The following is a 24,787-nucleotide window of genomic DNA, read 5'->3' on the forward strand; positions in this document are numbered from 1 at the left end:
TCAAGCCTCCCCAGGCCACCACTTCAATACGGGCTGGGTCTAGATTGCATTGAAAATGCTGCAAATCTAAAAGGTAATGAAAGCATCAGATATGACCAGAGTGGGAGTGCCTTTTCGTTTTTCCTCAGGTTTCCTCAGAGACGATTAGAAAGTTTCTGATATAATCACAATAAACAACAGAGAAGAGAAAAAGGGAAAAGTGCTTTCCTGGGGTGATCCAGGAGATAGAGTACCCCAGAGGTCATGGTGTGGCAGCCAAGGAGAAGACAGACATTGAGGCTGGAAAATCCTGATGCTGTCACTTCCCAAACAGGAGCCCTCAGGCAAGGCACTTCACCTCTCTGAGTATCAGTTTCTACATCTGTGAAATGGGCAGGTAGGAACACCTATGACTTTGGGAAGTTGGGAAGGCTGAACAAGACGACGCTCATGGAAGCGTTTCAGACCATGCTTGCTCAGTGCAGGCTAGCTCAGACTCCCTCCCTCGCCTCCACTTTACAGATGAAAACACTGAGGGGCCTGGAGAGAAGTGGCCTGCCCAAGGTCACACAGCCTGGCTCCACTGCAGATCTGCTTTAGACCATTTCTGAAGCCAAGAGCAGGAAGTAACTTTCCTTCTCCAGCCTGAGTTGCTTCATCTGTGGAATGGGTAGATAGAAGGGAGGGACAGATTGGATAATATCAGGAGGCTTATCTGTGAATGAATAGAATGTTCTATTGGGGTGCCTGGCTGGCTCAGTTGGAGGAGCATGGGACTCTTGATCTTGGGGTCATAAGTTCAAGCCCCACACTGGGTGTAGAGATTACTTAAATAAATAATTATTAAAAAATTAAAGAATGTTCTATTAATGATACCAACAAACAGCTACCCAGTATTTACAGACGCCTTATATACTTTGTATCATAATCTAGGGAACAGCACGTTACAGATGAGGGAAATGAGGCCTCATATTTCTGATAAGGAAATAATAATCCAGAAAATATAAAGAACTCTTAAAAATCAACAATAAAAAGACAAATAAACCAATTAAAAAATGAGCAAAGACTCTGAATAGAGACCTTTCTCCAAAGATCTATGAATGTCAGTAAGTACATGAAAAAATGCTCAACATCATTAGCCGTCAGGGAAATGCAGATCAAAACCACAATGAAATATCACTACACACTCACTAGCAAGGCTAAATAAAAAAGGCAAATAGGTGCTGTCGAGGGTGTGGAGAAACTAGGATTGTCATATATTTTGATGAGACTGTAAAATAGTGCAGCCTCTTTGAAAAATAGGCAACCCCTCAAAAAAACACACAGTTAAACATGAAAAGTTAAAATACATATGACTCAAATTCCACTCCACACACACACACACGCATATATATACATATATATATTCACACATATAATAAATAAAACATATTCACACAAAAAATTCATTCACAGCAGCATTATTCATAATAGCCCAAATGTGGAAACAACCCAATTGTCCATCCACTGATGAATGGAGACACAAAATGTGGTAAGTCCATACAATGGACTATTACTCAGCCACAAGAGGGAATGGAATTCTGACATTTGCCACAACATGAATGAACCTTGAAAACATTATGCTCAGTGAAAAAGTGAAAGTGAAAGAAGACAGATACCACCGAAGACCACATATTATATGACTCCATTTGTAGGAAATGTCCAGATGGGCAAATGTATAGAGACAGAAAGTAGATTAGCGGATTCCAGGGGCCAGAGGGTGAGCTGGGGTGAGGGAGGAAATGGGCAGTAACTGTAATGGGTAGGGGCTTTTTTGCAGGGTGATAAGAATGTTTTAAAATTAGATCATGGTGATGGTTACACGTCTCTGTAAACATACTGAAAACCACTGAACTGCGTACTTTAAATGGATGAATCCTATGGTATGTGAATTATGTCTTAATAAGGCTATTAAAAAAGAAAAAGAAAGTAACTGAGGTCTAGGGAGGGTCCCAGTGCGTGCCTTTGGAGCAGAAGCACAGTGAGTTGGAGGGGGCTCGAACAGAAAGTATAAGGAGATATGGTAGATCACCAATACCGTCCATTTCAGGCACCTAGGTGGGAAGTAAGGGACCTGGGATTTGAAAACAGGTCTGTTCCCAAAGCTCATGGCCTTGGCACCCTCTTTAGGAGAGATGCGCCCATAAACTAGGCTGGGGAATGGACCAAATGTATAGGCCCCCAAGGGCGAGGAGGACAAGCTGGACCTGGAAGGAAAGGAGGACAGCACCCAGAGGCCACAGTCTGGGGAGGACACGAACCTGGCCCCCAGGGGAGACAAGAGGACGAAGTATGTACGAGGCAGAGGGCTGTGTGCTGAAGGACGATGACAGGGGCAGGCAGACAGCACCTCCTCCCTCCAAGGCCTGGGTCTAAATGTAATCCAGCCATATCTTCGCAGCTGCTGGAAGCTCTGGTGTGGGCATGGAGGGGCCCAGATAACAGAGATGCCTACAGGAAGCAGATGTGTCTGAAAGAACCCCCACGGAGGGAACTCTTTTGGATAAACCTCTTCAGAGGGAGGCTGAATTGCCGCAGGGACAGGCTGACTCCTGTCTCTATCTGTGCCAACTGAGAAGCTGCTGTGTTTCAAGGGAAGCCATAAACAGCTCATAAATCCCAGGTGACTGTGACCTGCTCTACTTAGTCACCCAGCATGAAGGGTCTGCTCTGTGAGCAACTTAGCAGGCAAAGTGAATTGATTCAATCAAACATAAATTCTGCACTTTCCATGCCTGTGATGCACGTGGATAGCACTGTGTTGGGCACTGGGGGTGGAGGTGTTAAAAGGAATCCAACAAGGTCTCTGCCTTCAAGGAGCTTATCAAGTAGGGGAGACAGACACAGCAGGAATCACAACACAGAGTGATAAGTGTCATGGTGAGTTAATGATGGGAGCACAGAGCTCAGAGGAGGGACTACTCCCTCATCCTGGAGAAGCTAGGGATAATCCACAAATGAGGTTATATTGGAATTGGGTTTTGAAGGATGAGTAAGAGTTCACCAGAAAAGAATGAGAGAAGTGCTATTTCAAAATTACTCAACTGATGACTAGCAGGACTGGGTTTGTACTTGATTCCAAGCTGTGCTCTGGAGTATGTCACACTATCTTGACACTTCCATTACATTAATCTCCCACATTACATCCTTAATTTTAAAAACTACAATAGAGATTATCCCCTTTTGAGTCGGTCCTGTTTGAATCCTGGCTTCACCCCTCATTAGCAGGATGACCTTGCACCTGAGAGTAAGCACTCAATAGTCAATTTCTTTTCCCCCTTTCCTACTTGGCTATGGGCTTATCCTGCCCAGTTCCTGAGCCAATTTGAGATACTGGACACCTTCAGGTTCACCAGTAGGTGGCACCTGGCACTGTAGCCAGAGGCCTGCAAGGCAGAGTCCAGCGTGGTGGGGTGGGAATCCTGGTGCCTGTGTGCCTCTCTAAACCTTAGATCCCACCACCCCACCGTGCTGCCCTAGAAGAATGGCTTTCAACAGGCTGTGGCAGTGGTGGCGGTGGTGTTTGGGGGTATCTCCTATGGAGCAGCTGGAAATGGACGCAGTGTTCTGAGTTATCACGGTGATTTGGAGGGCACAACTGGCATTTCGTGGGCAGTGGCCAGTGAAGTCCCCTACAACAAGCACTGTCCTTTGTCCTGCCTACCTTTCAAAGCTTCCCTGGACTATATGTAGATGGAAACACGTTTTATCTAAACACAGAACCCCTACTTCCATCTACATACAAGCACAAGAACTCATTGCATGGTTTTAATCTGCTCTGAATTGTCTAATATTGCTCTGATCACGTAAACTGAGGGAAGGTGATACATTGATAAATTAGGGAGTTTACCATGGGTTGAATCACTTGGCGGCATTCGATCTGCCCGTTCAACACACCTACATCCACCTGCATTTGTAGCTATGCGTTTCCCTGATTCTAGATGTGGCTGCAGGCCTCTGTCTGCTTCAGAACATCTTCGAGTGTGGGCACGCTGAGCATTTAGGTAGTGAAATCTGTATTATTAGTACATTATAAATGGTTTTCCTTTCCTTTCTCCTTTACCATAAGATTAGTTTCTGCTACTTACATTAGTAGTTGTACATTACATTCTACTAACTACATTCTGGTAATTACATTCCTACTGTTACTACTAGTATTTACTTAGTATTTGTAGATAGATTGTTTGATCCACGTTTGAACTGCATTTCAGGATGGTAAAGAGGGCATTGCAAACTTTTGGTAACAAAAGGGAGCATTAGGTCTGAGGGATTTAGAACCATTGGCCTTGTCCATACAACTGGGAATCTTTCCCATTTCTTTGGGATGACAGACAGTAGAGCCTAAGGATAGAAGCCACGGTTTGGGAGCCAGAAAGACTTAGTATGAAACCCAGCTCTACTGCTCACAAGTTATATGACCTGGGGGGATTTGTATAATCCTGCTGATCCTTAGCTTCCTTGTCTGCAAAATAGGGATAAAATAGCCACCTCCAAGGGTTGTGGTGAGGGTTCAATGAGGTTGACGGTGGAAGGGCACAAATTAAGTGCTCAGTAACAACAGGAACTGATTTACCATTATGTCCTTGTTGCTGTTTCTACATGGAACCCTCCCCAGCTAGAGCCCTGAGCTATGACCAGGCCTTAGCGTTTCAACCACACCCGCCACTTGCAGCCTGGCTCAGCATCCTCATCTCCAGACACCGAGAGAGATCCATAGGAACCATGAAACCAAGACACCCCTGCTGGGACCATGTGAATCAGGCCTGATTTGCTACTGAATGTTGCTCTGCGTGGTGTGGGTGAAGCGTGTTCTATTGCGCAAAGCTCCTCCAGTCTCTGTGCTGGCTTTGAGCTCAGCTTCCCCACTTTTCCCGCCACTGCTGGGGCCCTGGCATGCCCTGTGCTAAGTTCGTAGGCTCTGGGGACAAGCCAGGAGCCGCCTCCCAGGTTCCGGCGCTGGCCTCTGAGCCTCCAGGATCAGTCAGGCCCGCCTGCACCAGGCCCATGCCAGCTCCGGAGCACTGGAGACAGCTGTAGTCCCCCCATGGTTAGATATCCACGGAGCCCTCAACTAGTTCTACATATTCCACCAAGGGACAGTTAATGGCACACAAACTCTGGAGCGGGCCCTGGGAACTGGCTTTTCTTCTCATCATTCTGGTGGGTCTCTCTGCTCTTTCATTGACCTTTGCTCTCTAATCCTCTCAGTAATCCCATTTTTCATCTCCTGCTTCCCAGGAACCCCAGGCAGGCCTTGAACCATGCATTTGGCCATCGGAGGAAACTAATTCCTCCCCCTAAGGCAATGGGAACCAGCAGGGGTGTCAGAGCACAGATGTCCTCTCCCAGTCTCAGAAGACCCAGAGCCATCTCTCCACGCCTCCTCTCTTTGAATGAGTCATTAGGAATTCAGAGAAGGTGATGAAGGAAATCTGGTCTTGATCACGTGTTTTCTGAGAGCACTAAGATAACACACACGTGGAAGCCTGCCCTGAAGAAGTTCATGGTCTAGCTGGGAGGAGACGGTCATGTAACAGATAACTATAGTTAAGTGTGGTACATGTTGAGTATGACATTCACCGTAGAGGCCATGGACCTTCTCATGGATGAATGGCCAACTAATTCCACCTGGGCAAGATGGGAAGCCTTCCGAGAGAAGTTAACATTGGAATGCGGTATTGAAGGATGAGTAGGAGTTCTCCAAGGCTTGGGCTAGACTCGCAAGCCTCACCCCATCCTGCTAGCCCTACAGCTCTGGCATGGTTAGCCCATCCCTTTTTTCCTGAGTCACAATCTTGGGGGAAGAGGCAGTGAAGAAAAGGAACTGAGAATGAAACACAACTCTACACCCAGAATGATCCATATTTAGCCTGGATTCTGGTTCAGAGACATCGGCTTCCCCAGACTACTCCCAAAACACAAAAATCAGTATTTCCCAGAGTCCCACAGAGCATGAATTCCTTAGAAAGTCCTGTATGTTATGTGAAAAACGTAACTCCAAAATCAAATAAATTTCAGAAACACTAAGTTAAGCAAAGTCAAGCAGATTTTACTGCAGGATTTCTCAGAGCCTTTAAAGATAAAATAATAAGATAATAGTAATTAATATATTTAAAATAAATTTTTATAAATAATTTAATACTATTAAAAATGTAATAATTAAACAGCTATCCTTTAGTGTTTCCTAATGTGCAAGACAGGTGTTGTGCACTATCTCACGAATGTTCATGATAACTTTACATCATTGGTAACTGCCATTATTTCCATTTTGCAGCGAGACTGAATCAACCCAAGAAGTGAAGTTCACTGCCCAAGATCACACAGTAAATGCTGCAGCTGAGATTCAAAGCCAGGTTCTGCCTGACTTAAAGTCCTCATCATTTACTGGGTATTGTGAATCCCTAAGATATGATATGCAGCATTCCCAGACTTACGCAGCCATGGAACCTCCTTCTATTCAGGGTTCCACAGAGCAAGTTTGGGAAACAATGTTCTACTTTCTTCCTAGTAAGATGCACCAAAGGTAACAGAAGAACTTCCGAGGCTCTGTTTCTCTCTTCCTCTCCCTTCTCAGCTGGGCCCAGGGGTCCTGAATCCTAAGCAGGGCCTTCCATGTTCACCCCAAGGGCCGGTGTGAGAATTCAGAGGAGTTCCCAGGGGAAGCCGAGAGTCTAGCCAGCAGTTCCTAACTAAACTGTCCAGCTCTAAATAGATGACCTCACTGGATACATATCACACACAGAGGGTTCCAGATTTTATTCTCAGCTAGTTCTAAGTGACTCCTTCAAACTTAGCAGCTGCTTCTGTCTCCAGCAGATTAGATAGGTTATGAACTCAGAATTCTTGCGACATTACCCACTTAGCAGGACAAAGTATAGCCTCTGAGGGCTGGTGCAGTGTCACCAAACAGAGCCACTGGCCAGACCCAGGCCTGATCTTTTGTCACTTGGACCCTGACATCAGCCTCTGCACTGACGTCTCCAGACCCTTCTTGCCAATTCCTCACTGCTGGCAGCATCGTCTTTCAATCAGCAGCATTTTGTCACTCCCTTCCTTGGAACTCCTCGATGTCTCTCTAGTGCCCCGGTAAAAGTCCAAATCACTTGGCCTGATTTTCAAGGTCCTGGGAGATGTGGGAGTCTTTGTAGTCTTTGTTCCTTTCTCAAGAGAACACATGGATGAAAAAAGGGGCTATAAAATTGATATGCACAAGGTACCCTGCCCCGAAGATAAACCATCTCATGGAAGGAGCCAAGTAAGCAGCACCTGCTGCATCTCCTGTCCACATATCTTTTATTTTGGAGGCTCTTATTAATAAGGAACAGAGAAAAGCTTTCTCCTTAACAAATGAGTAAGAAAGTTGTATTCATACATCCCACTCGATCCTGCTTGAGACCAGGCAAGAGACCACAGGGAGGTGGCAAAAGGGATTCAGACATGTCCCCCTGGAGGACAGTCCTCAAATAGGGGCAATGCCCTCCTAGTCCTCATCTAAGACCAATGACACATGACTACTCGGGGGTCCCGCACTGCTTGAAGAGCAATACGCCCACCTTTGCCAGGGAGCTGGAGGGAGAACAGGAGATGCCCGGATGCCTTCTGGCCCTGCCTCACCTCATTCTGGAAGGTGCCTACATGTCATCCTGTTCAAATGCAGATTCTGATTCTGCAGGTCTGGGGCGGGGCCTGAGGCTCTGCATTTCTAACAAGCTCCCAAGTTATGTTGTTGCTGCTGGTCCTAGGACCACTCCACGAAGGGCAAGTTTCCTGAGAATAAATGGGCAATGCAAACCCTTCCACCTGCCCACTGGGTCTCCTGGAGACCCTGAATCTTTCACTCATTGGGATGAGAAGATTCCAGGTTAAATCACGGGAGGCAATGATCCTGCTTCTCTCTCTAGGCATGTCCATCTCCTACCACCCCCTGCACATAAGCTGTATCTTTTTTTTTTCTTCTAAAGATTTTATTTATTTGACAGAGAGAGAGAGAGAGAGAGAGAGAGAGAGAGAGAGAGAGAGCATAAGCAGGGGGAGAGGCAGAGGGAGAGGGAGAAGCAGGATCCCTGCTGAGCAGGGAGCCTGATGTGGGGCTCGATCCCAGGACCCTGAGATCATGACCTGAGCCGAAGGCAGGCACTTAACTGACTGAGCCACCCAGGCGCTCCCCCCCCCCCATAAACTTTATCTTCTGCTCTGGCAAAACCTAACTCCCTACGGTTTCCTGCACACACCATGCTATTTGTTGGAATGCTGTATTGTTTTGCTGAGACCATAACTTCTGCCTGTTAGCTCATTTTACCTCATTTTGCTGAATTACATCCTACTCATCTTTGAAAACTAGGCAGGCACACCCTTAGGCTGAGCTAAGTACTCCCGCCTAACCCCTAACCCTTACAGTGCAGCCGTAAGCCTTGTGTCCATCTAGACCTAACACATATCTTATTACGTGGAGACTGACTGCATATGGGTCGGCCCTCCCCACCATACTGCAAGTTCAAAAGCATGGATCATGCCTTGTCCCCCTTTGTCTCCTCAGAGCCTAGCATGGAGCCTGGCACACAGGCACGCGATAAACGTCTGGCACACTGATCCAAAGCTGGTAACATCTCCTCCAAGGAAAGAGTTTAGCAAATTCTTGCCATCTTAAAGAGAAAACACTTAATTTTATAAACAAAGTGTGTTTTGGGCTTGCTTTTTTGTTTTTGTTTTTTTCTGCTTCCTTCCCTGCTCCTGAGTTTAAAGAAAGGTGTGAAGTGATAATACTGATAGTGCAGTTTGCAGTTGCTTCAGCTGGATTAACTCATTGAGTCCTGTGAGGCAGATCCAGCTAGGGACCCCCTTGAGCAGATAAGAAAACTGGGACTCCCCGGGGGCCACTGACTTGTCATACGGTGTGCCAAGTGGCGATTCCAAGCTTTGTGTGACTCCAAGCCCTGGGGTCCTTCTGCTGAGTTCCTCCAAAGCTGCAGGGCCTGAAGTGTGCATTCTAAATAGGGGAGGGGAGGCCTAACAGTGTCCACATGCTGGGGGAGGGGGAGGCAGTAGGCACTGTGGGATGGAGTTCCAGAGGGCTGGGGTATGGAGAAGGGGGAAGGGGATCCTTTCCTTGAGACAAGGTGTCAAAAGGGATCTGATTATTAAAGGGCACCTGGATAGAGGGATTAGGTCTCCAAACAGAGCTGTTCTTGCTGCAAGACAGTGAGCAACTCATTTTTGATATTAGTTCACAGAAACAGAAGGGCTGTCGGCTTTGACTTGACAGAGGTGTGGTAGGGAGGTTGTTTCAAAGGGCAAGACAATGAATGTACTGCCTCTTGAAGGGGGTGGAAAGAACAGCAGGTGGATAAGGAATTCCAGAATGAGTCATATCCCGGCTTCGGCCTGCCTAAGTCTTGGGGGGCCTGGGAGGTGGCTGGGAGTGGGCCCCACAGGTGGTGCCCTGTGTCCCACACTCCCTACAGGAACAAAGCCTCCAGTTGAGCCCAGCTAGCCTTTGTCTCCTCCATCACAGCCTGGCTTCCCGCCCCCACTTTGTTCCTCTGAGCCATCACTGCTATAATGAGCTGGCTGAGGTGGGCTAGAGGGTGAGCAAGGGAATGATGTCCCCTCCCCCTGGACCTCTGCTAGGCCTCTCCTACTCCCCCATCTCTTGGTTTCCATGACAGCGTCTGGAAATGAGGCATCTACTTCAAAATGCTGGCAGGAACCACAGAGACATAGGCCTAGGGGGGACAGAGGAGAGGTCTTAGCTGTTGAGTGCCTATTTTACAGCTAAGGAAACCGAGGCACAGAGAGGGACATGTTCAGGATCACGCCGAGCAGAGCCAGGATTCAAACTTAGACTTCTGTAGGCCCCAAGCCCAGGCCTCTAATCACTATACCACTCTGCCTCTTGGCCACGGGTCAGTGGTTCAGGCCTGAAGTCTACCACTTGCCACAGGCCCCTGGGTGAATCCCTTCACCTCTCTGAGACTCTAGAATGGGGTCGGTGAGTTCCATTGCTCCAAGGGGTTGTGAGGACTGAAATAAGCCCCAGGCTCTTATTTGGATTTCAGTAAAGGGGTCTGCCCTCCATTTCCAATTGGAAACATCCCAATCCCAGGGTTCTGGCCAGAACAGAGCCAGGGCTGCCCAAAATCCACCAGGAAAAGTCCAAGCCAGAGGTGTCCCTTGCATGCTGCCGTACCTCCCATGTTCCTAACAATAATGGCCCTCATTTACTGGGCACCCACTTTGCACCAGGAGCCCTGCTAGGGCCCTGCATGCTCACAATGACCCCAAGAGGGAGGCATGATTATTATCCTCCTGTTCCAGATCAGGAAACTCATCCGTGGCACCCAAGGTAAGTCCCTCAGGAGCAGACAGGAGGCAGCCTTTGCGTCCGCCTGGGCAACTGGGGGAAAGTACGTCAGAGGGACATCCATCATGCTCAGTTCTTCAAAATAGACCTGAGAGCTCATCACGTCTTATCATGTCCACACTATACCCTGGTCTAGGCCACCACCGCCCCTTGCTTGAATGACGGCATTACCCTCCCTGGAGTCATTCTGCCACCACTCTTCTCTTCTTTCAGTGTATCGCCCACACAGTAGCCAGGGTGATGCTTTTTATCATGCATTTGATCATGCCATTGGAGGTTCCCAGTGTCTTCTGAACAAAAGCCACGTCCTCACAACGGCCATCGAGGCCTCCCATGCCTGGCCCCGTGACTCTGACTCAATCCCCTGCACACTCTGCTCTAACTACTCAGGTCTCCTCCCTCTTTCTAGAACATTCCAAACCACCTCCAGCCCAGGGCCTTCCTGTTTCCTCTGCCCAGAAGGCTTTTCCCTCAGATATAAGCACGCTTCCGTTCCCCCTTGACTTGATTCAAATGCCACCCTGCCTATGTGAATGGACAGCCCTCATTCTCTCACCCTGCTTATCACTTACTGCATTTTATATTCACTGCTTGATTTATTTCCTGTCTGTCCCCCAACTAGAGCATAAGCGCTAAGAAGGCAGCACCTTTCATCTCGTTCATCCCTGTATGTTAGCACCCAGAACAGTCCTCAACAGTATTCATGGGTTATCTATGGGGTGGCTGGGGGCAAAGTCTCTGGGCAACCAGATACTGACTAACCGAACTATAAGTCTGCCTCTTGAAATGCAGAATGTGAAACATACAGAGCAGCTGCAGTTGGTAGAAATCAGGGACAAACATCAAAAGCCATGAGGTCACAGAAACGATGACACAACAGACGTCATGGGCCAGCAGAATCCAAAGGAGTATATAGGCTCCACCTGGACAGGCACCTTTGTTGGCTTTGTTCTGCTGCATATCCCAAGTGCTGAGAGCAGGGCCTGGCACACAGTAGACGCTCAAGAAATGTTTGCTGAATGAATGAAAGGTGCAGCAGAGCAAAAAGGAGGCTCAGTTGGCATCAGCAGGAATAGCCAAAGCAGAGGAGCAGGTAGGTCACTGAGGCCCCTCGCTGTCCCTGTTCTAGAGAGGGGAGCAGAGGACACTGCTGCAGGGGCAGGACAGGCTCGTGAATTTCCAGTGGATCCGAATGACCCTCCCATTCCCCATGGGGCCTGGCACTGTCCCCTGACAATGGTGACACTGCTTTTCATCTTTCTCACATCCCACTATATGCAGACCATACACCCCAGGGTCACTGTAACCCCAAACAGCCTGGAAACAGGGAAGGCTTCCTGGAAGAGGCACCACGGAAGGGAGAACTCAGAACAAGCATTCCCCTGACTCCTTTCCTTTCTTTCTTTATTTAAATAGTGGCACTGAGATACAATCTACAAACCATAGGATTCCCTCACTTTACTCTGTATATTTTATCATAATAAAAAATTCCCAGAATAAAACTCACTTGTTTGAAGTGTACAGTTCAGTGGGAACTTAGGGCTTGAGTGGGCAGGGAAAGTGGGAGGTATGGTGGCAGCAAAGTCATGGTGACAAGGAGCCACGAGGAGCATCTGGGGAAGGGTGAGTTGTCAAGCATAGATGGGGCCAGTGTGCAAAGAGCCCACAGACAGAACTCTGGCCTGGAGTTTAGGTTTGATGTGGGAAGTCTCAGAAAGAGAACAGTCTGCCCAAAGCCAGTGGTGGCGGCCACAGAGGTCACGAGACCTGGGTTCTAGAGCCAGCTCTGCCATCATAGGAGGTGTGACCCTGGGCCAGTCCCCCTCCTTCTGCCAGGCCCCTATTCCTCCTCTGAAGGAGAGACCCTTGTAGCTCTAACTTCCCCTAAAGAATGTGGTAAAGAACAGGGGCTGGGAGCCAGATCTGGCTGTGAATCCTGGCTTCTCTACTTTCTGGCTGTGTGATCGTTAAAACAGGGACAACAGTCCTGACCTCACGAGCTATTTAGAGGGCCAGATGAGGGGACAAATATTAAGTGCTCAGCACGATGTCAGACACATAGCAGATGCTCAGTGCGCACCATGACTACCGGTGCCTTGTGTTAGGTGATGCCAATAAGACTTGTGAGGGCAATACAGTAAAGTAACAAGCATGAAGCTGAGATTCACGCCCCCCCCCCCCGCCCGCCCCACGGTACTTACAAAGTAACATTTAGTGCACAGATACACACAGAGCTCTGTGTCTGGGATGAAAGGGGGTAAGATGCATTCACCAGGAAAACGCTTGGTTTCCCCTAGCGACCAAGGACGCAGAGAGCCCGGGGTGTTCAGAACTGGCACGGTGAGCTCGCCATTAGGGAATTCAGCACTGACGGAACAACCTGGGTGTCCAAGCCTTGGGCGGCCAAATCCCTGTCCCTCACTCAAGCTCCCCACTTCAATCTGCAGAGCCAAATGTTCCATTGAGTTTTTATTCCCTACTTGACTGCCTGCTTTTCCTCCTTGTAACAGAAAGGAAACAGTGAAATCTCTTGGTATCGGTGAGCTCTCCACACAGGAAACCCAGGGTCTGGTGTTGTGACTGACTCCTGCTACCCAGCCTGGAATTTACACCTAGAAAGATCCACTTTTTGTATTTATAGAGGATGAAATGAAAGGAGGAATGTAATCTGAGATATCAAGCTAAGAGTTCGGATTGCCTTACGCTGAGCAATTTCTAAAACGTTCTGGGCAGTTACCTTTAGGGGCTTCATGGCACTAAGGAAAAAGGATCTCAGTTCAAATGCCAGCTTGGCTAAACTGTAAAGGCAATGGGTGCGTCTGTCTGTCCACTGCAGCGTCCCCAGCACAGAGTAGGGGCACGATCCCCACAAACAGACCCCAACTCCTGCTTTACCTTCCCACACCTCTGCCGCTGAACCCAGGCAGCACTGCCTGTTTGGGTTTGGCAAAGACTCCATTCAGCCCCAAGAACTTCAGTGAGGACTTTCTCTTTTGCAGGAACTCTGGTCAAAAGACTGATGTCTGCCTCTGACCCAGGACTGAACTGCCAGTCTGTTTCTGTTGCTGGCTTGATAAAAGGACTCCAGAAACGAAGTGGAGTCACATGGATGGTTTGATAAAGTAGAGAAGCTATAAATCCTCTACTCCCACAAAAACTAGAGTGATTTATACTAGGATCCAGGTATCAGAATGCACAGCACAATCCATGTCTGTAGCCCTATGTGGCAGAGGAAAGCAGGGATGGAGGAAGAAAGAGTTGCTCTTTGTTGGCAAGAAAAGGTTTAGAAAAAAGAGAAGACGTACATTTCCATCTCTTGTGACGTTTGTAGTCTGGAGGTGGAAAGAGACAGGGAAGGCAGGGATTTATTTCACGTTATGCTGTGGCCACAGCGTCACAGCAGCCCCTGAGCCAGGCTGGGGGATCAGCAGATGAATGACAAAAGGGCACGACACCCCTCACAGATCTCCTCCTTCCCCGTGCCCTCCCTCTTTACATCTACTTTCCTTTTGTTTACACAGGACATTTCTTGTGCTCCCTACCTACCTTCCAACCTTAAGTCTTTCTGTCACTCCGTGATCACACTCTGCGATGTGGCCCGACCAGCCTACTTACCCTTTCCGAAGAGTGCACCTTCCTTCCCACCTGTGTGCCTTTGCTCACCCTCTTGCCTCTGCCTGAAATGTTCTTCCTCTACACCTCTACCCATTGAAACCTTCTGTTTCAAAGCCCTGCTCACATTCATTCATTCACCCATTCATTCATTCGACAAGTATTTTTTTGAGGGCTTACTATGCCCCCCCACACTGTGATAGGTACCAGGGACCTAATGGGTGAGCCAGCCACAGCCTGTGTTCTCAGGCTGCTTACAGCCATGCGAAGACAGACAGTTACAATAAGGAGTAATATGTGTGGTAGATGTAAGAGCAGGGGGTGGTGTGAGTCCAGAAAAGAGTACTAGCCCAGCCTTTAAGCAGGGGGAGGAGGGAGGAGGTGTTTAGGGAAGACTTCCTGGAAGAGGAGACTTCTAATCCGAGTTCTGAAGAATGAGATGAAAAGAGAGAGAGGTACATATAAATGTATGTGAACATATACAATTATGGTCATGATAATGACCTGCATTTATGGAGTGCGGCTAGGAGCCAAGCACTGGGCTAAGCCCTCCTTTAGCCCTCTCAACCCTTTGGGAGTGAGCACTGCTGTCGTTCCCATTGTTCCACTGAGAAGTCTGAGGCACAGAGACATTAAGAACTTGCTCCTGGCCACACAGCTACCAAGGGGCGGAGCTGGGGTTCAAACTCAGTATGGCCCCAGAGCCCATGCTTTTGACCACTACACAGTGCCATCCTACACCGTCAGAGCTATCCTGCCACATCCTCTTTTCACTTAATGACACGTTTACCATGGACATCTTTCCAAGTTGTGGTACTCAGTCTTCATTCTATTTAATGGCTATAGAGGATGTCATTGGATTTTGAGCAGGGGATTGACATGATCAGATTTGCTCCTGGCAAAGAGCCCTCGATGGAGGGGGGGGAGGGGCATCAGGGTGCTGTAGGGGGTCCTGGGGAGGGAGGGAAGGCCTGAGCCCAGGCTGGAATAGGGGGGCTGCAGAGGGGGCTGGGCTCCGGGGAATAGGACAGGGCAGTGGGTGCAGCAGTGGTCAATACTGAGGGAGGGAGGAAATGGGGGAGGGGGTGGGCAGGACCCCGTTCTTTACAAGACCTCTCACAGACCCAAGCGTCTTTTCCCTTGGCCCCAACCTCACCCCCGTGTGTTTTCATTCATTCTCTCCCAGCATGCTCCAGCTAGCACTTTCAATTAAGACTGAGTGATCATCAGTTTCAGTTCCGCTGAGATGTGCAGATGTGGTGCCTGTGGAATTCTTAATTCTTCAAATAATCTCTGCCCAGGAGGATCATGTCTATTCTACCCAAAATGCGAGAAACAAGCAGAAAAACCCATGAGTTACCCGACGGCACTGCTTTAACACTGTCCTCAAGTAATGCCCCAGCCGGGCTCACCACACCCTGTCCTAATGCATCTGCTCCAAAACAGTGTCAGTGTGTCCCCTTCTCCCCCCTCTCTGCTGCCACCACCTCCTGGTCTAAGTGACCATCCTCTCTCATCTGGGCGACTGCAATAGCCTCCTTACTGGTCTCCCCAGTTTCACACTAACATAAGTTAGTCAACATCTCAGACCTCAGTTTTCTTATCTATAAAATGGGCACACCCATTCTTATCGCACGGGACTGTTGCAGGAACTGGTAACTTAACGAATGGAAAGTCCTGGCCTGGCATGCTTGTTCTACAGATGGCAGTTCTTTTCCTTCATTGCTGGATGGGAAGGCTCAGAAGGCTCACAACTCTCCTCCTTTCAGAGTCCGCTGGTATATATAATGAGCCAGCATCAGAGGCCTCCGGCTCACCCTACCTCTCTGGAGGCATCTTGTCCTGTTTCCTTCCACACGTTTCCTTCCAGGTAATGGGAGCTTCACTAGCTTCATACCCCTGGCCTCTCCCCACCTCCTCCTTTGTTCATCCCCTGGGTCTGTGCTGCATGCCACATGTTTATGAGTGAGTTGCAGAGATGAAACAGGCAAGTGTTACTCACGCCCTTCTCTGCTTCCCCTAGAAGCCAGCCTGCCTGCAGGGAGCATGTATCTGACTGTGCTCTCTACCAGGAAGGAGGAGGGGCTGCACGCCTGTGGGGCCCAGCACTGCCTGCACCAGGCAGGCGGGGACACCGTCCGGATCTGGCCTTCAGCCTTAACCCTCCAGGGTTACTGCAACCAGTGCTGACAGTGACACGTTGTTCCCCAGCTGCCCAGCTGGGCGGAACTCTCAGTCGGGCCAGAACTCAAGCCAGGCAAAGGAGTGCTATGTATCGGACCCTTGCATCCCCAACCGGAGAGACGAGAGGGAGACACCCTGCCCTCTGTTCCCAACTTGTTAATGGAGCTCCTCGGGGCCTCAGTCAAGCCTGGTGTTGGGTGCTGGGAGAATCGATCAATCAATAATGGACAAATATTGATTGCGTTCTTGATACAACCGTGAAAAAGAACCCATCTTTGTTCAGTGTTTCTTACCACTTTTGAAATGCCTAAAAGCATTTTTGGGTGTGTGAGTACTACAAAGTACCAGGTACTTTGCCATCTCCGTGCTGTCTGTTCCCCTCCGTGTGATCAGGGCGTGCCCTTGTCTTTTAAGGCTCTAGCTGTGATCTTACTTTTTCATCCAATAAGTTTTTAGTGCACACCCACTAGGTGCCCAGGGCTAATTAATGGAGTCACTGCGGGCATAGCAGTAAACCAGGCAGATGACGTCCCTGCACCTCGGGGGCTGGAAATCTGATGGGGGCTATGAAGAAAATCAATGGAGAGGAACCAGACTGGGGTGTGTGGGGGGGAAGTGGTCAAAACAGAGTGGTTGGGGAAGGCCTCTCCAAGGAGGGGATATGTGAGTCCTCAGTGGTGAGAAGATCAGTCACCGCAAGCTTGGGAGAAGAGGCTCTCCATAATGCTGTGAGAATTCTTATTCTTATTATTCCCCTTTTATAGATATGGAAACTGAGGCCAGGGAGGTTACAAGGCTTTACAAGGCTTCCTCTGAGGCCAAAGAGGTAACTATTGATGGATGGCATCAGGATGTGAAACCCCAACTACTGCTACCAAACCCACGACCTCTGGGTTCTAGAACCTCGTAAAAGAATCTGATCTTGGGGCAGTTCAGCTAAGTGGCACACAGCATGCCCTCAAGAAGCTTCCGGTGTAATCTGAGACAATATCTTCATGCCGAAAACACTAATCACACAGGAGGGTCAGAAATGGATGCACAGGGTTGACACCATTTCAACTTTTAAAACCCAGCAAGGTTTGTTTTGGAACATGACAAAATGACTCCCAATTTCTTAGGGGAGAAGAAACCCATAATATATTTACTTACTAATTGGTTTATTTTATAAATGTTTATGAGTTGCCAGACTCTGTGTTAAGTCCTTTTCAAATATTAATTCTTTTGAACTTCATGACTTACTTATTACTCACAGTGACGCTGTAAGTTAATACAGTCACTAACCCCACTTTATACTTGAGGGGATCAAAGGAAAGATAGGTGGGATGACTTGTCCTGGACATAGTCTAGCAAGCGGTGGGGCCAGAATCCAAACCTATGTCATCTGGACCTGGAATCTCTGTTCTGACCATAAACTGAATTTACAAGTGTCACTTATCCAACTAAATGTATCTATACAACATTTTCTCTCTTTCTGTCTCACAGGAACTTGTTTTCAAGAGATTGTAATGATCTGATTTAAATGCAGAATTCATGGTCCCCCCCCCCAATTTGTTCTGGGGAGTTCAAGGGAGGCATTTTGAAAAGCTAGACCATCCTTCCCCAGGGAGGCTGGGATTAGATCCACTTGAGGCCCATGTTAGGCCCATCAGGGTGTACCCACTACTCAAACAGGTAGGTGCCAAGGACAGAGGAAAGAAAGTGAGGCTTCCATCCTCAGCCCACGATCAACAGTCACACCGGCAGAGGTTCCAGACCACACGTGCGGACTGGCGATCGACTGTGTTTCACATAGGTCAGGGTGAGGGACAGCAGGATGGATTTGTTTAATGATGATTTTCTCTAGGAACAGAGAAAAGCCAGCTAGAAAATAAACAAAGTTCTCAGAAAGAATAAGCAGAGCAAAAATTGCCTAGAAAAGTTTAGAAGAGAGAAAACAAAAGAAAAAGAAGACGAAGCAGACATCTTTGCCAGCTCTTAAAACATACAGTACATAGATAATCATCAGAGCATCGTGGCATGGTCCCTACCACTCTCCTATGCCCAGCTGGCATCTGCTCTCTGTTTCCCGCCATGATGCTGTCAGCTGGTCAGCGGCTAGAATCGGCAAAAAGTTCAACACCAGGACAGACAGCCTGGAAAGAGACTTGCTAGTAATGACAGGGTTTCCAGGTCATACACCCTGATGCCCAAGATTGGAGACCATGTGACTAGTATTCCCCTGGAGTTGTGCAAAGCTGCTGTCTGCTTCTGACCACACAGAGTGTCTGATACACGTGGCATACAGGTGAGGAAGGGAAGAAAGCTGCTGTAAACAGGATGAGGGCAGCTGGTTAAAGATGTGAAAAGCAAATTAAAATGCACCTTTATCTTACACCCAAACTCAAATAGTTTAGAGAAGGATAATTTAGTGTGAAACAGGAAACCATTGAGATAATGACGATCCCAAACCTTGTTTTCCTAATGTGAATAATGGGGATTATAGTCACTACCTCATAGCATTGTTCTGGGGATTAAAAGAGATGATCCAAATTAGCACAGTGCCTTGGTGCTTTGGTAAAAGAAGTTGGAGGGAAGATTGGGCTGAGAAGTTTGCCCAAATCTAGCTACCCCAGTGGGATAGGGGGAGGCGGGAGTCAGCAAGAGGGGTGTGGTCCCAGGTCCCAATCAGGAGATCCCAGGCAAACTGATATCACAGAGAGGGAAAGCCTCTCCTACCAACCAGAAGACAAATGGTCCAGGGAGGCAGGTCCCTCCATCTGTTGGCACCAGGGACTAATAGTTCACGGTGAGCACACTGTCTGCGGCCGTGGTGATTTTAGAAGCGGGACAGCACTCAAGTGGAGCTCAAAGGCATCAGATTCTCACCCTGGGCTGAGCTCTCTTCATCCAGGATCCCTGGTTGCAAAAACCCTACCCAGTGTCCAAGGCTGGGCTCTCCCTGCAGCACTCAGGACAGCTGGGGCTCACGGTCCCTGAACCCCTACCTGAGGCAGCCTGAACCTCTCGCCATTAGGAAGTTCCACTTTGGACAGAGCTGAAACCAGCTGTCCTCCCCACCCTTTTCTTCAGCTTCCATCCTCTGGGTCCTCACTGGTGAGTTCACCAAATACTCCACAAAAACAACACCCAGCTTGCACAATCTCTTCTAGAGAACTGAAGAAGTGGGAACACTGCCCGCCTCATTTCATGAGGCCAGCATAACCTTGACACCAAAGCCTGACAAGTAAGCACCAGAAAGAAACATCACCAGCAGATCTCACTCATGAAAACATAATGTGAAAATCTTCAACAAAAAAAGTGAGCAGAAATAACCCAGCAATAAAGATACTACAGGATGACCCAAGTTGGTTTGATTCCAGAAATGTAAAAGTCAGTGTGGTTCATCATGTTAACAGATTGAAAGAGAAAAATCATGTGACTATCTGAGCAGAAGCAGAAAAAAAATCTGTCCATTTATAACCAAAAAAGAAGAAGGAGGAAGAGGAGGGGGAGAAAAGAAAGAAAAAGAGTAAGTGGAAAACTAGGATTAGAAAGGAACTTCTTTAATCTGATAAAAATTATGTACCAAAACCCTAGACTAAACATACCTAATTGTCAAATGTGGACAGCTCCTCCGTAAGAACTACAAAAGGCAAGATGCCCACTCTCCCCTTTTTAATTCATTCCTGTCTCAAAGTCTTAGGGCTATAAGGCAAGGAAAAAAGAAAAAAAAGAAAAAAAGAAAAAAACCTGAAAGGATTGGAAAGGAAGAAAAACTTATTTGCACCTCCTACAATTCTATACACGTTGTTTTCAAAAGAATCTACAAATACACTTTTTTAATTAGTAAGAGAGCTTAGCAAGATTTCTATATACAAAATCAATATACAAAATGCAAACATATTTTTCCAAAATGTAACCAACAAAACATTAACTTAAAAAGAATGTGTGTGTGTGTGTGTGTGTGTGTAGTTTATAATAGCATGTGAAATATCAAATGACTAGGAATATCTCTAACAAAAGATGTGCAAGACCACTAAGGGAAAATTGGGAAACTATACCATGAGAAGTTAAAGATATCTTACATAATGAAGAGAGATACCATGTTCATGGAAGATTAAATACTGCACCTTCTGGACCCCAGTGAGGCAACAGAGAGCTCAGTATTAGGAAGCAGATAAGAGCAAACTGGCTTATATTCTACTTCCTGCCGCTTCTAAATGTGTGACTCTGGACATTCCACCAACCCCTCTGAACCTGTTTCCTCGCCTGTAAAACAGAAATAGCCATTTTGTCTAGTTGTTAGGGGTCAATGGATATGAAAGCACTTTGTAGAACGCTGTATAAATATAGGGATTCTTATGACCAGTATTACTGCCTCTTGTTGGTCTGAGGGTGGTGAAAATGTTCTCGCTCCACAGACTCTGCTCACCAATTTGTCATCAAGGGCATTGCTGGGTGCTTATTCTGTGTGTAGCATTTCCTCATTCAGTACTTGCAGCAAGGTGGGTGCTATATTAACCCCATTTAAAGATGAGAAAGCTGAGGCTCGATCATGCAGCTTGTCATTCATATATCCATTGCTTTATTCATTGGACATTCATGAACCCCTTCCATGCCCTAGGAGCGATGAATACCGTGGTGAATAAGAAGACATGGACGCTGCTCAATCAAAACTGATAGTCCAGCTGGGAAGATGGCCAAAAGTCACACCACAACTAATGAGCCGGCAGAAGCAAGATTCAAAATCAGGCCTATTGAACACCAGAGTCTATGCTTTTAACCACTCCCTGGAGGTGCCTTCCTCAACCTCCTCTACTTCATTCTCTCTGTTGTGATGTAGTGATTTCTAACATCCATTCTGCTGGCAGAGGCAAATTTCAATGGGCTTTGCCATGCAAGCTGCTACACAAATTGAGAGCTGTCAGCTTCGATCCCGGCCCATGTGATCCTCGTGCATTATCACTGGAGAATTACAGCAGGGAAGATGAATGCATAAAAGAGAAGAGGCATCCTGGCCCCCCCTCCCACAGCATCAGCAGCATTGTTCCCAACGAGTGTGTGCCTGAGTCCTCTGCCACCATTAATGGCAGAAGTGAGTCACTTATAAATAAGATACGGGAGCTTTATTATAATTACATCCAGAGATTCAGAAATGCTCAGCGTCACTGTGAAAGGGAGGGCAGCAGGTGACTGGGGCTTGAACGATCCTCTGCCAGGTACATCTTTCAGATAAAACGTCTTGGATCAGGAGCAATTACAGCTAATGCTTGGACTGAATGCTAATGAGAATTACTTACAATTGCATGCAATTCTTTGCCATTTATACTACCTGCTTTTTTCCTTCTTTTCTCTGCTTTTCAATCTTGACATTATTCCTGAGAACCAGATACTGGGAAATATTAGTGGCCATTTTGCAGATGAAAAGACTAATGCCCAAGGTCACTCATCTCAAAGGGCTGGCTGGGGTTCTAACCCTGAGCTTTCCTTTTCTTTCTTTCTTTCTTTTTTTTTTTTTTTAACCTCACCATTCTGCTTCAAGGGACAAAATTTTCAGAGCTCTGGATGTGTCCACTCATATGGAAGATGCACAAAATATCCCAAGTCAGTAAGACAATCTGAAAGGCAGTTCAAGTGGTATGTTCTGTTGAGAACCTTGCCTTGGTGAGGACAGGACACCTTATGAAATGAGTTTCAAACCTACCCTCTGCCATCCCACAACCACAAAGAGGCCCATGATTGGACTTGAGAAATGATCAAGAAGAGAGAGCCTGGCTAAAAGATAGGAAGAACCCTTTCCTTACCTATAGAGAAGTCAGAAAACTGTCCCAAACCCATGGCCCATGGAACCAAGCCAAAGTATGAAGTTCAAGCTACTGTGTAAAGGAATGAGGTTCACCATCAGTGATAACTGTGGTAATGCTCAGCATCTGCATTAGATTGCACTCTGTAGAGTGCCAGAAGTTTCCATAAATCTGCCCCAAGACATCGTGTTTTAGGCTATTTAAAGCTTGGGACCACACTAAGACTTCCGGGACACACACTTATGTCTCCCACTTGACAGATGAGAAAGCAAGAGGCTTGCACTGGTGAGGCAGCTTTGCAGACGGCAGAGCTGGGCCTGTTCGACCTTAATACTAACAATCGTGACAACTAACTTTGAAACAGCACATTTGCATATTACATGCCCCATTTAAGTACTTCGTGCATTTGAACACAATTCTTTCAGTTACCTAGTGAGGAAGGTGCTATGAACCCTCCTATTCTAGAAATGAGGAAACTGAGGAACAGAGAGGTGTAGCAACTGGCCCAAGGCCACAGAGCTCATAAACAGCATTGCGATTTGAGCCAGTTCCAGGATCCACACTTTTGCTCTCTTTGCTATCCCTCCGCTTTGGTAAGGAAAGGCCACTCCATTTCTGCCAGGCACAACTCAAATGTGAAAAGGAAAGGCAAACAAGGAATTCTGAGAGAGTCCAGGGGCAGGAGGTTCAGCTACAAGTTCTTCCTCCCTTGAACACTCAGCTGAGGGCCAGGAGGGACCACTCCCACCCCAGGACTGCCCAGTCTCCTCAGGGCTGCAGGAGCCTTTGCAGGCAGCTCTAGTCTCCACCCAGCTCCGAAATCATGGACAGGGAGGTGCTGGGCCATCTCTTGCCTTGGAAAGATTCTGCATCACACTTGAAAATGGTACTAGGCTTTCCTTCCCCAGTCCACAGACTCTCCCTCCTCCAGGGGAAATATCTCTTGATAGAGCCAGGCAGGCCTCAGACAGCCTTGGGCTCATAGAAGGGTCCAGCCAGCCCTGAACCATATTGGCATATTTACATGGGGTTGTCAGGGATTCCTGGGAATGATAACTCACTCAGCAGCAGACCTCCTGCAGGACACCCGTCAGAGAAAAAGGAGAGTGGTGTACAGGCATCAGGGACAGTATTCTCTACCTTTGCTGCTGCCAGCCACAAGCAGGAGGGACCCACCCCCATCAAGGAAGGAGTTACCCCAGCGCCTTCCAGTCAGGCTCACATAGTAAGACAAACACTGGTCCCCTCATGTCAGGTGCCAGGTCTGAGGTGGGAGCCCCCTGCCGGAGAACAGCGACCCTGCCTGGAGCATCTCTGAACTACCAGCAGCCGGCTGAGCCGACACCTCAAAGAGATTAAGGGATTGGGGCGGCGGGGGTGTCTTCTTCTGGGACGGAGGAGTGGGGTAGGAGAGCGGTAATCACCCAGAGAGAAAAAGTAGCTTCCATAAAGGACTGCTGCGCTCCAGCTCCCAACTTCCTTGACTCCCTCCAGAAAAATCTAGAGCAACTTCCAGAATTTGGTCCCCTCTCACTCTTGCCCTGAAAGAGCAGCCCCAATGCGCTTCGGCCACCGAAATCCACTCCCTGGCAGTAACGACCACCCATTTTTCCGAAGGATCCTCCGAGAGATACAATGAGGAGGTGGTCCGTCCCTCCTGGGCTTGCAGCCTAGTAGCAGAAGACCGCTGGCCGTGGTCTTGACGCTTCCCATACTGGGCGCCTGGTGACGCTTGCCGGCGTGCAGTTAAGTGGTTTGGGTCAGACCAACTGGGGCTCAAAACCCCGACTCTCTCCTTGACTTGGTTGCCCTCCTGGGCACAACTTTCCCTCTCTAAGCCTCAGTTTCCTCTTCTGTAAAATGGGTGTAATAATACCCGGTTTCCTCTCCTCCACAGGGAGAATCCCAAGAGGTAACAGATGCCCAGCGCCTGGCACAGATAACGCACTCAACAGATGGGTTGGGACTGCGGTTAGCACCAAACTCGGGCAGCCCTGGAAAAGCTGGGGACTCGCCCTCTCCGACTGAAGGCTGATGCTCGCGGTGCGCACCCTGGCAAACCCCGGGGAAGCCACAGGTGTCTGCGCGTCAGGGCGCCGCGCCAGAACGGTGGATCAGGGAGGGTACCCTGCAGCGAGCCGCGCTGCGGGACCCGCCCCAAGCCGCAGGGGTCCTGGAGCCCCCAAGCGTGCCCACCCCGCGCCAGCCGGCTCCCGGGGTCCCGGCCGCTCCGCAAGGATGCCCAGACCCCAACGGCCCGCACACAGCCTCGCCCCGCCGCTGCGGCCCCGCTGCGGCCCCTGCCCGCGCCCTGCCCGCGCTCCATTCTGACTCACCGGCGCCGGCTCCGGGGAAAGTTTGGTGGTGCGGCGGGCGCGGCAGCCAGGCTGCTTGGTGCTCGGCGGCGGCGGGGGCGACTGCGGGGGCGCCAAGGGAGCGGACTGAGGAGGCGGGGCTCCAGAGGAGGAGCCGCGCCGAGGGGGGCCAGCGGGGGAGGGAGGCGGAGACCCAGGCCCGTGGGCCTGCGGCGCCCTCTCCTAGAGCTCGGAGCTCCCAGGTCCGTCCCCACGCCGGGAGGGGGCGCGAGGGGGCGCGAGGGGGCGCCTCCGGCTCCGACACTTTTTCCCACCTCCCGCGGCGCACCCCAGTCTCCGGTAGGCGCCGCGGTGCGGCTCCTCGGGTTTGAAGAGAGAAGTGACAGAAGGGTCAGAATAAAAAAAAAAAAAAAATGGGTCAGAACCCTGGCGAGAACTCCCCACCTCCCACACTCACCTGAGGGTGGGCAGACGGAAATAGGTAGTTCAGATAAAGAAGAAGAGATGGAAAGTCA

The 24,787-nt window shown here is 48.7% G+C and overlaps 1 protein-coding gene across 2 annotated transcripts in view; it reads right to left on the reverse strand.

The window, feature by feature from the left end:
• HRH1 (histamine receptor H1) overlaps positions 1-24,787 on the reverse strand; it is a 95,207-nt gene that overhangs the window by 55,642 nt on the left and 14,778 nt on the right. The window contains exon 1 of one of the 2 annotated variants that reach the window (XM_045808242.2): positions 24,294-24,390. The exons of the other annotated variant lie outside the window; for it this stretch is intronic. The gene's annotated coding sequence lies outside the window, so the exon portion shown is untranslated. Of the gene's footprint in view, positions 1-24,293; positions 24,391-24,787 lie in introns of those variants that run through there. 2 annotated transcript variants of the gene reach the window in all.

The sequence above is a fragment of the Ursus americanus genome, chromosome 14 (assembly GCF_024610735.1).
Source record: "Ursus americanus isolate L20-20 chromosome 14, mUrsAme1.1.p, whole genome shotgun sequence".
NCBI classification, from domain to species: domain Eukaryota; kingdom Metazoa; phylum Chordata; class Mammalia; order Carnivora; family Ursidae; genus Ursus; species Ursus americanus.